Source organism: Haliotis rubra, unplaced genomic scaffold (assembly GCF_003918875.1).
Source record: "Haliotis rubra isolate DU_JTF1 unplaced genomic scaffold, ASM391887v1 Scf431, whole genome shotgun sequence".
Lineage (NCBI taxonomy): Eukaryota > Metazoa > Mollusca > Gastropoda > Lepetellida > Haliotidae > Haliotis > Haliotis rubra.
This window is the reverse complement of record NW_025767115.1, coordinates 406,778-419,529: the sequence shown is the minus strand read 5'-3', so window position 1 is coordinate 419,529 and position 12,752 is coordinate 406,778.

The following is a 12,752-nucleotide window of genomic DNA, read 5'->3' as shown; positions in this document are numbered from 1 at the left end:
AAATGTTGTTAAAGAACACTTGGCTATGGTTTGTATTCAAGTTGTGCTGTACTATCCACTTATCTGAGGCGTAGTCACTCTGCGATGAGGTGCGTTCCTCATTCCTACCGGGATCCGGGTCTCTGCTGTAAAATTAGTATTTCATGTACCGTTTGACAAGAAGGTGCTAATGTATCATTTCCATTTTAGATGAAGGTTATGTGAGCTTTCTGCTACCCAAGCAAAACTCCACACATTTTTGCGTTTCATTCTTCTGCCAACATCTGTTCACTGTCTAAAACACATATAACGTGTGTATTCGTGTTTTTTGGCGTATTATTCCTTGCATGCCCTCAAGAAGATCACTCACAAATAACGAGGACGACTCTTTATTGCAAGCAAGTAGAATGTCTATTTTTAGTTCATAGAAATACAGCAGACAATCCATTAATCTATTCTGATTGGTTGGAACAAACCGCACACCAAATGCTCTCTATTATGGTTTACGATTTACTTTGAAAACCAAGTATTATGCTTTCCAAATCTGTAATGATTGCTCCCGTAAGACAGAAAAAAGACCAATATGGGATGAGTAAAGGCTGAAAGCGGTACAAAAAGTCACATGTTTCAATTATCGACAAAATGAACAGCATATATATTCATACACATTGCATTTCAGAAAGTAGTCAAATGTAACAAACTCTATTTTGGGAATAACAATTTCTACTTTAGCTCAAAAATGTTACCCACAATATAACCGTTTGTTAGTTTGTGTACATCGTACATGAATGCTTTTACTTTGTTTTTGGTGCGACAGAATATTCATTTGATGTTGCAGTCAGCTTCATGGATGTTCTGCTTCTGTATTTTGCTCTTTAACACCAGTCAGCAAGTGCCAGTTGTATGGTGGCGATCTGTAAATAATAACTAAGTCTGGTAAAGTCAAACCTGATCTATTTAGGGCAACGTCTTACGCCGAAGGGGAAACTCTCACGAAATGAATCAAGTCACCAAAACAGACCTTCTAATTCCGTTAGTCGCGTCTATATTCCATTCCAGACTCCCCACGAGGCATTCATTTTCTAACCACATATAAAATACTTGCCTTGTTAGGTGGAATTGGAAATAATGCTGGTGCTCTTTAGCTATTGCTGAGTGCGGCGTAAAACTAAACTCACTCTCTCACTACACCTAGAATAAGTGTGCTTATGGATCGCGTCTTTTAGGGACATACAGCAGCGATTCACTTGTAGACAATCCGATTTATCGCAGCAAAGTCCTCTCTTGTAAAGTGCTAAGGATTACATGGAACTCTTCTAGCCCTTAAAGTAACATTGAAATGCAGACATAGAAACAACTCATTTCTGTGCTGCTGAATATCCCCTGATATGTCTTGATCTGGATGCTTTCGTGGGACCAGATTGAAGAGCTAGAACGATATGACGACAGCTTTCTGGGGGATTTGGAGTCCAAAGTGTAGATCTTACAAAACAACCTACTCTGGCACCAATTTAAGCTCACCATGAGCTCCTCAATGTAAACATCATCATGGATTCTCGCAGAAAGTGACCAAAGTGTCACCAAAACATTAGAATTTCAATACCAACTGAGGATTCAATGTCATTAATTACCATGGCTACAAGGGAAGACTTGTGAGACAAATACATGAATGCCAGCCTCTTGATGTAATCTGCAGACTTCGTGACACTCGCAACACAAGTAATTATATATTATTTTAAATACTAAGGATATAGATGAGACGAGTTATTTTCCAAAGGCATTTTCATCACAGGAAAGTTTTGTCATGGCAACAATGCTTCGTAAAACTATGGAGTCAGTATCTTATACAAGTTATAATTACATTAAGGACTTTTGAAAATCCTTTGTGACACACTCTTACATGTATGAGCCCAATGGGATTTGATTAATACTTTACTTTGTTTAATTTGAATAACATTCAAGAGAGTTTTTCCTTCTGATATGAGAATATGAGGCTTCGTGTCAGAGGCCCGATACTAAACCGCGATATAGGTACATGCCAAGGCATAACAAAATCGAATGGTCGCATCCTCGGCAATGACTAATAACAAAGGATATTATAATGAGATATTGTATATATATATAGGTTATGATTGCCCTTTTACATAGTTATATCACGAAGTTATATATGAATTGGTAAGCGCTATATTTATTAGATATTCATAAGGGTAATAACCGTTGATCTATATTTTATTCCTTTTGATATTGATAGCTACTCTTTATTACTATAGAGTGTCCACATCTTTATATGCCATCTTTATCATGATAATATTCATAATTATCTTATATTAATCATGGATATGGACAGAATTTGTCAGTATTGATATCGTTATGTAGGAAGGTAGTATTTTAACCACCACGCCACGCTTTGAAAGTACGAAGGTATCGACTGCTTGGTTTGGCTTTGATGTGATTTGTCGCATTGAAGTTATGTAGTGCAGCAATGGACGCAATATTACAATATAAAGAGGTACATGATCAGCGTTTGATCAGCTTTAATTCCAGGCCAAATACACCGATAACCAATTCACAAATATATACTGGTCCACTGCCCATGGGTATATCAAAAGTTGACGTACAACTGAAAATGTGGTCATAGTAGAGAGTATTTCCGTATAAAGGCCAACGGCCAACGTACGAAAATAACATACATTAATTGAATGACAAGGTGACAAGAAATTCATTTCAGCACAGTAATTAGTAATTCAAAAACATTTTCCTTTCAAAAACGGTTTCCTTAATCAACTGTGAACAATTGTTGAGCAAATTGTATTTTCAGATGTCAGCGGAGTATGATAGTGGTTTGGTAACAGTAATACAGCGGAAGATGTCTTATTCGTGAGTTATGGTAGGCAGGGCAATGATATTCGTTTTCCATTCCATGAAGGTCACACATTAAACATATTCATTCTTCAAGAGGTAATCGTTCCAACCTATTTACTGTTGGTGGGAGATCGGACGATGTTAATAGAAATTCTCTGGTCATAATGGCGAACAGGTAATATTCTGTATTAAATCATTGTTTAAATCTGTGTTATACCATTCATGCTGATGACAGTCTGTAATTCTTTGTGTGAAGTCGCGTATTAAATGTGACACATCTCCAGCATCTTGTGATGCAAAGCCAAATCAATATATGAATAGAATTTCTCATATACGAGAAGACCAGGTTCATCTGTTAATATGATCAAGATTTTTTTATGAAAGATAGATTTGTTTAGGGTTTCTGTTGGTTTGTAGTCTCAGTAATTTACACCAATATTTAATACTTATTGCGTAATATTTAACATGCAAATAACATCCACAATCGCCAACAGCTGCAACATCAGAAACGTCTCTTCTCAACTCCCCATGTTTCTGAACCAAGCACCAAAATTGGTTAACCTTCGTTTGTGTATTAAAGATTTTAAACAACATGTCCTTTAGTATATTGCATATTTTTATATCTTCTTTGTAGTAATTTAACAGCTTTGCTCAGTCATTTAAATACAAATGTTGCCATTTAGCAAAAAAGCGGAATTACGAGACATTGCGAGACACAAGTCGACACAGGAATAGTTTGTCGCCCAGGTTGTAATATAGGGGGAATGATATGGCATAAAGCAACATTCAGTCATAACAATTCATACACAACCTATACTGTTCTTTATCATATTAGTTTTCTTTCCATTGTTTGAATAGATTCTGATAATCATTATTTACTCCAGACTCCAACGAAGGAGAAATTATATGTTTCCATTATCTCTTGAGGCAGATTCCATTGGCAGGAAAAAAGACAAAAATGTGTTGAAAATTACATACATAACTAATTGAGCATAAGTCATAACACAAGATTTCGGCTTTGATCAACATATGTGCAGATTTGTTTGTGGTCTGTTGATCTACAAATGACGCCAAGATAACTAGCATGATTCTACACATGTATAAAGATCATACTAACTTGCCAAGAGCCTTTCAGAATTGTAATTATAATATGGTAGGATTTACAATATGCATTTTGCATATCAAAACATTTTGAATTTGCAATATATGACAAATTTGCACCAGAACCGCTCAGCGCTAAGTATACTTTATTTCATGGTAACATTTCAAGTTTAATTAAATGTGAATGAGTAAGTAATAATTTTACATCGCAGCAGCTTTCAGTCAGCCACATCCTTAACTGAAGTAACTTTAGAAGCAGCCTATGGATACAGTGCTCAAGTTACGTATGTGGTAAAGGTCATTGTTTCACATCTGACCAAAGCCACATGCGCCACAGTGCCGAGAATGTGCTTCGCACAGTAGCCACTCACTTTCGAATTGCCGACCAGTAGTGCGTGCACGATAAGTCTGTCACAGAGATCTGTCGAGGCAGGTGTCCCGTTTTAAGTCTTGTGGTGCTTTACTTTTACCACACCCATCGCCATTAATTTTACAGCTTTTGTTGTGCCGATTTAAGACTTCTTCTGTGTATTAGCTGTGTGCCCGCAAGCGCAAAAGAGATGGCCACCTCAAGTTAATTGTTTTGTTAGACTTTAGACCCATTGTCCTTGTATCATTGTCTCCCGACACGGTGCAATACGATTGCAAGAGCAAGGCATGCTAAGTCAGTCATAAGTAAGAAATCTTCTGCTTACTAAGGTAAGCCGTGGACATCATGTGCGTCAGGGACCCGCTGCCATGTGATCTTTAACAATTGTACAAGGCGAAGCAAAAAGCATCGTTTTCCCGTCTAATATACTCCCGAAACACTCGACGCTTTCCGGTCAATTTCTCGACTCTCATCATTTTTAAAGATATTTCTTTAAGTGCCCATATACGAAAAAAGAATGATACTTTCGTGGTTGAAGTGACCTAATGATCAGCGGCGGTCAGTATGACAATCAACCGCTGTGTAATCTATCAGTTGCTCAGACATCTGATTACCTTTCAAACAAATAATAACAAAATAACTAAATAAAAACTAAAAACATTTATTATTATAAAAAATAGGTTTAGGTTAAAATAAATATAATGAACTGAGAATCTTTGAGCAGCATCAGTGTCAATTAAGAGAAATTGGAAACAGAACGTTGAAGCCTACTGTTTTCTCTTATTTCAATCTTATCTATTTCCACAGGGAAAATTATTCTATCCCTAAGAATATCAAATAGTTGGTTTAATCATCAGAGGTTATGATTTTCAATTACAGGATGAAGCAATATGGTCGTTATGCCTACAGCGATAAATCACCACTGACTATTGGACATGATCACGCAACACATTGCAACTCGTGCAACTCGCCGTACGGGAAGATCCCGAGCTGGAAAATGTGACGAGTTGGACGAAAATTACGAAAACAAATTCAAACCATTTTTGACACGACAATACTCTATGCAGAAAGTGATACACGTTCACGGCACGGCTGTATGATTTCGTTTTCTGTAGAAAAACTCGTGCCTCTTGGGTAGCCGAAAGTGCATTAGGTTAGCTAGAAAATGATACTGACGTTATGGGAGACAGTATGTGATGAAGAATTTGTGGTTGACAGCTCAACGTTACATGTATGCCAACCTTCGCCCAATTCCTACATTTTCAAGTGAAGCTGCGATGTCGTTTTCACGTGATGGAGATTGTTTGCCTATCTTCAAGCAAAGGGTGGTCATACACGCAATTAATGTGACGTGTCATTGAATATGATCGATTTTAGATGTGTGTTCATTGTCAAATTACGTTGAAAGTCAACTTTGTTTTTGTCATGCCAATATCGATTACCGTATGAGATCCATTTTTATTGCTGCTTCCGTTGAGATTTTGATGTTTTACATTTATCTTTTGTGGTTGGTTCTGTAACTAGATTGATTTAAAGTTTGCTGTTGGAGTTTCATTTGACTGTCAGTTTACATGCATGCACTAGCTTTGAGGAAGGTTCCAAAACTAAACGTATCAGCTTCCCTTTTGGCACCACATCTGTATATAATTTACCGTGAAAAAAGTACTATTTTGTGAGCAGATGTGCTCGAATGTTCTCTTTGTGTCCAGGAGTGATAATAAAGGTATGTAAACATGCTGCTACGGCACGGCCATGCGCTAATTGAGGAAAAGAAACACGAGTTTAATTATTGAAATATTTTGGTAACGGAAAAAGTAGTCCTTTTGCGTAGTCTGCACATGGAAACGTTTCACCTTTGTGACAGTACCGATAATTGGAACCCTCTTGAGGCTCTTCATTATGTCGATACTGAAGCAAAAGCTAGCTTTCTAAAAAAGATTATTTTATATTTCTTTCATTTCGGTCCACATAATTATTCCCACTGCAATCCTCAGATCGTTGCTACCAGGGACTGTACTGGAACCTAGACACGGCACAGTTGATAGAACGAGCTACTTACAGTGTAGTTCTGTGTTGTTAACGTCCCACATGGCTGAAAGTAATGTCTGCCTAACCCATACGATCATAGGAAGTACTCATTCACGGACGTTTGGTATAAACCTGACATTTGGGGTTTCGAATGGACAAAACGCATACCTGATAAGGGCTGTAAATACTGCCAAAGAGCATTTGATGGTCTGTACAGAAAAGTCCAACTGCGAACATCAGTCTTGCCGAGATCCGATGGTCGTTAGTTGGAATATCATATTTTTCGGGATTGTGGACAGGCGTATTTGGTGTTTCCACACCATTTCTGATGTTTTGATTTGTAGGTGCAAATATGCTATTTCCGTTTTAGAAGGGGGTGGTGGGAGCTTGGTTTCTACCTTAAAGGGCAGGTGTGTGATCCAACAATAATCGCCAGAATGTATTGCTTGTTACTGCGAATATCGATTACTGTTTGTCTGAAAGACATTTAGCACAAATAACGAGGAAGTTATTTTGTCTACGCAAAGAGAGTGATATATTCTTCTGATCATGTCCGACTGGTGGAACAAATCTGACACAAGATTTGCTCTCATTATAGCTTATTAGGATTACTCATGTATTGGAGTAATCACATGTAACAAATTTATTATATTTGGGATAAGAGTACATATTCTTCGAACCCAGGGTTTCAGTTACAGACTTTGCATTTTACATCAAAAGTGTTGTTCCAAATATAATTTGTTGCGACATACACTACAGGGAGGATTTTGCTTTGTTGTGACAGCTTGATGGCGACTGCCTGTGCATTACCAAGTCTGAACCAGTCCAAAATAAGATATCTCTAATGTTAAACAAATTGTGCATGTAATATGATTAATGAAGTTTAGGAAAAACACAGAATGCAACGTCGTTGATATTCAAACCTTACACTTTTGACAATAATTAAAAGTAGTATATACAATGGGCGTTCTGGATCACTTTCAACCAAAGCCTCTGCAAAGCCTTATTTCACAAGTAAGGCTTTGGTCGGACCCTTAGCTCTTGCTACCATTACCCCTACTATGAAAAAGTTTGAGACGCTAGCGGGATACGAACGCCTAATGTTACACCTTCTAGCCACGCCACTTAACCGACTGAGCTACCGGGGGCATGGTTGAAGCATGTCGGTTTAACGGGTCTATCCTGGGATTGCATCATCCAATACTGGGTTGCGTCTAACGTGCCGCTATGGCACTATTGTGCCGCTATGCCATGTTTATCTCGATGAAACAGTTTAATGTGAATCGCCTATGATCTCTTTGGTGTTTGTAATAAAGGCTTGTTGGGCTTTTTTCACCCCTTGTTCTATGTACTTTTTTTTCTCGTCCTCACTGATAGCAGACTTACGAGACTTGGATCGAATCTCTTGTTTCATTTTGTTATATTTTGTGATTTCAGAGAGGATTGAACTAAACTCCTCCTCTGAGATCTTACTGTCAGTGAGTGCCGTGGAAATACGCTCACTTACTGTGTTCAGCTTTGCTTCGGCCAGAACTCTGATCTCATCGTGTTTCAATGCCTTACGATGAAGTCTGCGTGATGCAAACTTAAGCGCCAACCCTAACACCCCTGCCACCCCAGCTGTTATTTCAATGCCTAGCACTACGGGGGTAGCCACGATGGTAGCTGGTTGCCATAAGGGCAGTATCAGCCCCATCCACGATATTGAAAGCTCTATGGTACTTCTTGCATAGTGCTTTACGCGCGTCGCGGTCTTGTTCTAGTTGGCGTTTTACATCACATAACTGTCTCAAACGGAACCCGTCTACGGTTTCCAGGGTTTTCGCTACTTCCTCTACGACTGGGTACAGGCCCATCCTATAATATATATTACAAAAGATATTTTAATTGGGTTTCATTTAACAATCGATCAACGTACTTGAGGCTTATAAGGTATAAATCCTCATGTAGGAAAATAGGTGAGAATTTAATAGGTAACTCTGCAGCCACAATAGCCCCCTCGTCGGGGGTTATTGAGTGGGTTATAGAACCCGTTGAGGGGTCCAGTTGTATGATGATACGGTAACGTTTACTATGGGTTCGGGGATACCAGAGTACTCTGACCCCAGGTAAAAGTTGTTGTAATTCCTTATTACTATTAACTCTGCCGATATAGACGTCTATGATAAGTGTGGAGCCTGGTACCATAGATGGAATCCCTATGTGCCCGTAGCAGTCATACCTTAACTCGCCCCCGTGGAATGCCAGTAACATATTGGGTAAAACCGGCCTTAGTATCATCCTTGTATTAGGCCCCGGAACGAAACACGCGGGTAAGATACCGCTGTTCTTAATTTCAGAGATATGACTTTGTTCCGTTAATGTGATATAAGGTGAGGTGAGGGTTAAGTTGACTAACCATTCAGGCTCTTTAAAATCTGATAACGACACCCGCCTATACACGTTGTCTTTCAAGTTCAGGATGTATAAGGTGTCTTCCTCACCAGGTTGATCGAATCCCACCGTGTCCCCTAGGTCGTTAAGCGTAGTGTTGGGACGATGACTGGTCATTGCTATAATACTACTACGATATAGTTTCCAACTGGTTTTCTGATAATAGTTCAGGGGTGAACTTCACCCCCATGAAGTGTATGTTGTCAGGTAGGAAGATCTTGGTTAGTGATATCGTGTTTTCCACGATCACGGTGACACCCTGCAGACTGGTGTTGGAGCCGACACCCATCCGCACGTAAACTGTGCAAACGTGATACTGGTGTCGTTTCACCCACCCGAGTTTGACCCCCTTCACGATCTCGACATTATTCCCCGATGGTTCCCCGAGGTAGACTTTGATGATCAGTGTTGAGTTCGCCGGTAGACTCTCCAGTATCCTGACCACGCCTTCAAATTCAGACACCAACTGCAATGTCACGTTTTGCATTCCCGGTTTACTCGATAGCATGTGGGCTGCCATACCGGCGACTGGGCTGATGGCTACGCTACGTCTCTGAGTCGGGACGTAAAGCCACGAGCAGGGTTCCGTTGTTAACGACTTTGTTTAGGTGGTTGTCTTTGTTATCCGTGAACACGTTGGGGGAGCCGAGCCTAATATTGAGAAACCAGTCGTCTTTATCGGGTAACAACACCCACTTGTCATCTTCGGTGAAGACGAGCGTATATGGCTTGTTTCGGGCGACGGTAGTGCTTTCAACATCGGTTAAGTCGAAGAGCTTACCCCCGAACGATGGGTATATTATCCATTTATCATCCCCGGTGGTGACTAGGGTGTACCGAGTGTTGACTGTCGCTCTTGTGGTATCTACTATATCACCTAGGGCTCCACCGGAGGGGACTTCAACGCGTTTGTAAATGTTGTTTTTCAGTTGCATGCATAATTTACCATCTACTCCGGAGCGTCGAATCCGCGTATTTGTCCCCCAAGGTCGGAGATCCCCACATTGACGCATTTTTTCACCCCGGGCCCTTGTGCGCTGGTCATTTTATGTGAAGCGTTAAGCTGAGGTATCCTATATTCACGGGATTATGATTTATATCTAACACCGATATTATTAGCTCAGGTATGTTACCCTGGGTTAACCTCTTATACTGCCGCGGTGAAAACGACTCAGTTCTACCGTCGTTGTATTTCTCCGTTTTAACCGGCACTGCTCTCAGTATAGTGGAAGGGTGACCCCCTTGAATGTTGTACGTTGTGCTCACCTGACCGAGATGAATGTACAGCTCTCGGTACGGTACTAGGTCGGGTAACTTCGTGCCTGTGACGGTTGTTGTTGGTTTTATCTCGTCAGGCGTCATACCGAGTGTCCTCGCCAATGGTCGACCGAGTCTCAAGGAGTTTCTCCCGTTGTTGATTAACACCACTGTACCATTTGAGTCGTTCATCTTGAGTTCGGCTCCCAGGGGTTTGAAGACCTCGCCGCTTAAAGCTTTGCACCGCTGTAGTAACCGCCAGTTATCTGACTCGCGAGCTCCACTAACGAACAGCTTATTGTTGCTGGCGTTGATGTTAGTCCATTCGCGGTAGGTAGGTGATATCGCGGAAGTCGCGACTTCGAGTTGGCCCGGCGTATTATCGATCGCGTGCGTCAGCTGAACGGCCTCGCCGCTCGTTATTCCTGGAAGTGTTATGTACATGTTAGAGTATATATGCTCATTATATAATAGTTTTAAAATGTATTCCCCTGGAGTGTTTTACCCTAAACTGGACGTAGATTTCTCACCCATGAAGATCGCGGTCGCTGATGGGATGTATTTCAATGCCCAGCTTTTAGATGTGTTCAGCCTGTATAAATTTTCGGTGACTAACGCTAAGGTAGTTCATGCTTGGTTCAACAACCCGATGCAGTTCTGGTAGAATCAACTCAACTTCGGTGTGGTGGTGCGCAACAAGGGGGTGTGGTGTGACATTAACCGACACTCGGCGTGGACCGCTGAGTCAGTCTGTGTTCACGTTCCACGTGTACTACCAGGTCAGGCGTATCCTTAAAGAAATCAGCGCCCCGCTCCCACAGGACAAGGCGTGGAACGCAGTAAACAACCAGTACGATAGGCGGGCCTACGAACGTATTTGCAACGAATTCGAACTGAACCCGAAGACGGATTGGCGTTTGCCGGGACCGAACCACGGGTTGGGTATCCCCATCGTTCACAACATGCACCTCGTGGATGCCAGCGAGAAGTTGAAAGAATGGGGATACAAGTCGTATCATCACCTCACAACGAACGAGTGGGATGACCGTTACATGGCTTTCGACAACAGTAAGGATTACCGAGTCTGGAGGTTCGAGCAGGGGGCAGCGGATGACTGGAAAAAGTTCATGCTGGACACGTCAAAAGGATTCACTCGTGCCGGGGTAATCAGGTTAAACGACTCGATTCGAACGTGACGCGGTAAAGGGGACTGTTGCGCGCAGTTCGTTGTTGCGTTGAGGACGCTAAACCAGTTGTTCCGGTGCGTCAAACCTCAATGTCAACGTCCCCACGTTCCCACCACCCACGATACAACTGAGTGGAGTAAAAAGTGGTGAAACGGGTATAGTGGCGCCACCCCCAGAGCCTAGGGTTCAACCAACACACCCACAGCCCCAGCCTGCAGCGGCCAATCAGCAGCACATCGATCGTAAAACAGCCCTGGTGGTTGGTGGGGTAGCTTTGGGGCTCATTTGGTTAAAAATTCCTTAGCCGCTACGTACACCAGACCCGCCACGGCGACGATGGCTGCCCACAGGTTTTGACTGAGCCACGTGGCAGTTTTAGCCAAAGCGCTCAGCAGCCACGAGACGATGCTACCCAGGATGCCGGGTAGGGCTTCGGCGGCATTACCAGCCAGTTTAGCCAGGGCTTCCCCTAGGGATTTCAGGTGTTTTTTTATCCACTCTTTGACACCACCTGTGGGTGTTGGTGTTGGTGCAGGCGTGGGGGTACCCCCACTCAATGACACCACCAGGGTTGATATGATGAAGCCCAATGCAGTCAGAATGCTAGCGATGGTGATGCCTTGCTCGGAAGAGGATCCGAATCCTGTTAGCTAGCGTGGTGTCCCTCCATTTAGGAGGACTCGATCGATGGTTTCCCCGTACTCTACTGATCTGTGATGAGGGCTTCCTCGTTAGAGGAAGCGGATTCCAGCCGAAGTCCGTCTCTCGTCTTCCAAGTTTTTTATTCTCTCCTCGATTCGACGCTTCATATCACCATCCGCTTCGGTGAGTTTTATTTTCTCGCGAGCGATGTGCTCATCGATTTCGTTAAGTTTCCCCATGTTGTTCACGAGTTCAAGGCTTCGTCTAGGACTCGCAGTTCCCTCAGGGGAAATTCGAGACCCGGCAAGGGGTTGTCATGGTACGTGGTCAATATTTTCTCGATACTGTCCGACGTTTCTCTAGCACGTTGGGGTATATCACCTTCATCGCCTTTGGGTCTGGCTGCTTGCCCAATGCAGTCAGAATGCTGGCGATGGTGATGCCTTGCTCTCGGAAGAGGATCCGAATCCTGTTAGCTAGCGTGGTGTCCTCATTTAGGACTCGGTCGATGGTTTCCCGTACTCTACTGATCTGTGATCGGAGGGCTTCCCGGTTAGAGGAAGCGGATTCCAGCCGAGTCCGTCTCTCGTCTTCCAAGTTTTTTATTCTCTCCTCGATACGACGTTTCATATCACCATCCGCTTCGGTGAGTTTTATTTTCTCGCGAGCGATGTGCTCATCGATTTCGTTAAGTTTCCCCATGTTGTTCACGAGTTCAAGGCTTCGTCTAGGCCTCGCAGTTCCCTCAGGGGAAATTCGAGACCCGGCAAGGGGTTGTCATGGTACGTGGTCAATATTTTCTCGATACTGTCCGACGTTTCTTTAGCACGTTGGGGTATATCACCTTCATCGCCTTTGGGTCTGGCTGCTTGCAGATCTTGGACGACCTTCGG